We start from the raw sequence: 2,719 nt of genomic DNA on the forward strand, positions 1-2,719 counted from the left end.
TTGTTTGACCAGAAACTGTTAAAGAAAACTACCAAAATAAGGTCAGTTAAATGAACCGTATTCCTCCAAACTTTAATTCCTAAAGGTTTGCTTTTTATGTTTTGATGTTGAATTCACTTTTGACAACAAATTTGGGTGTACTGTTTTTTTTTATGTTGGGGGTGCGGCTTATAGTCCGGTGCGGCTTATATGTTAATGTTCGCTGATTTTTTTTAAAAATGGCATGTGCGGCTTATAGTCCGGTGCGGCTTATAGTCTGAAAAATACAGTAAGAGAAGTTTACTGAGGTCACAGCTGACCTCAAATCAAAAGTACACTTTTGAGGACATTTTCCACCAGAACCACCATGACGGAGCTTTGTATGTTTTATTTCCATAATTATGATCCCTTTGCACTGAGAAAAGAGAAATCATAGTAAGTGTTTAGTTTTGCTTTGTTTCCAACGTTTAGTATTCATATTTATTAAACAAGAGTATAACTGTTATATGTGTATTTGAGCATGAAGTATGTTAAGTTACGGCACCGTATGCTGGTTAAATAATAAAAAATACACATCCATAGTTTTATAACAGCATTACATGTGGGGTAAGTGTGCAGGGCTATGTGGCCCTCTGGTGGCATTAACAAATAATTGTGGCTCCTTCCATCATTACKTTTCCCATTCCTGATGCATTTTCTTACAGCTTTGGCCAGCTGATGCTAGGTGAAGCAGAAATTAAGAGTCATGTACAGTAGTGACTTTAAATAAACAACCACACCTAACTGGCCTAAGAGCTCCATGTTAATTAGCTTTGGCTCAGCCAACATGAAGCAATGAGAGAAAATGACTTCATTTTTTAGATTAACAAACACTTTCAGACAAAAAGAGCACAGAATATATATAAAGATCATCATGTTGTTCTGAAAACTATTTGCTGTTCTGACAAAGTGCTGAGTAGTGCTTATTTGACATCAAACTAAACTGAATAGATGACATATTCATCCCATATCTCATCATTTCCTGGAGAAAAATGAATCACTGCTGATGTTTGGAGGACTTCAGTTATTTGGAAAAGTTTGAAAGCAAATATGTATCAGGTTGATTCTGTTCAGAAAGAGCACATTAGAACTGTACTTAAAGCAAATGGACTTGGTTTTAATTTTTAAACACGTTTCTTCTCTCATTTGAAGACTGAACTGTTCTCTGCTTTAGGTTTAAGGGTTTTTTTGTGCTCAAACATTATTTAAAGTTTCCCCAAAACATCCACAAAGTGTTTTACTGCACGGTCCAGTTTAAAGTTCAGTTTCAGACCAAACGAAGAGTCAAATCCTCTGAGTTTCTGATGGCGGTGACAAGCTGAAACAAGACGTGAAGTCGAGCCATGCAGTCTGTTTACAGGAGCATCAATCACTGCTCTGTAATCTCAGAGAAATGTAGCACTTGGCAACGAGCTGGGCAGCTTAACTTTTATGAATGTTTTATATAATCTCATTCTGTGCAAATACAGCCTACATGTGAAGAGCCTTGTTCTAAGCCAAGTTTGAAATGTAAACTTGTTTCACTCTAATTCGGATTAACTGCATTTCAAACAGGGATCTAAATCRTCTCACTAGCACAAGTTTACATGTGGATTTATACTTCATCAGAAGTGCCAAACGTTTTTCTTGTTCGCATGGTCGAMAGAAAAAAAGAAAAAACTTTTCTGTGCACAGCCTCTTGGCAGAACTTTTTCTCACAGAGGTATRGGCGCCAAGTRYTGTGTGATTGGTCGGAGCTGTGAGSGTGTGTTTATTTTTTAAAAAGTGTTAGAAAATGTAAGAAAATACACAGCTATCTTTACAGCTGTCCCAGCAAAACTTACAAATAAAACTTGTCGAATGAAATTTATAAAGACAGTTAAAGAACTTGAGAAAGGAGTTGCCACAATTTTTGTGCTCGGAGGAGACGGGGTGGAAACTATCTTCGTAGGAAACAGAGGCGGCTTTATGTAGCTGTGCTGTCTGGGACGGTCTACATCAGCCGGACCATTTTGTCAAAAAAATAAATAAATAAAAGGCGAAAAGTCACTCCTGCATGAAAGTGTTAGGGTCTTATTGTCTGGTTCACACCGCAGTGTAATGATCCTGATTTTTGACCTGATTTTGTCCGTCTGACAATCTTAAGGACGCCATGATTGTCGTGATGGCTCTGAAGCACGTGTCAAACTCAAGGCCCGTGGGCCAAATGTGGCCCATGAGTGACTCCCGTGTGGCCCACCAGGTGGCAGGTACTTTTAACTTTTTTATTTAATATGAAAATAGTTTCTTATATCAATGGTAAACTTTAAATTTATGATTAAATGCAACAAAATAAACAAATTTAAAAGGTGAAAGATAACTGTCCTGCCCCTGAGCTGCTGGCTTAAAGTAACTGAGTTTAGTTGGTTAGCTCAGTATTAGTGTCTCAAAATAAGCTGCTTTAAAGTCAGCATCAATCATAATCTACATCTACCATAATGCATGTGGATTATCCATGGGAATTCCCTGTCAATTCTGTATTATTTATTTCAGATTTAGTCAGTCGTATACTTAGTTCTTATCATGTTTAAAAGAGGATGTATTAAAACTCTGTTTAGTCAAAGTTAAACATGAAACAAAGTTCATTACAAATGGCCCTTTGAGGGCCACCATAAAGGGCTCGACACACGGGGAGCGACAAACTACAGCGATTAGCAGCTGTCATCGCAGCCAGGGTGAAACC

This window comes from Austrofundulus limnaeus, unplaced genomic scaffold (assembly GCF_001266775.1).
Source record: "Austrofundulus limnaeus strain Quisiro unplaced genomic scaffold, Austrofundulus_limnaeus-1.0 Scaffold219, whole genome shotgun sequence".
NCBI lineage: Eukaryota > Metazoa > Chordata > Actinopteri > Cyprinodontiformes > Rivulidae > Austrofundulus > Austrofundulus limnaeus.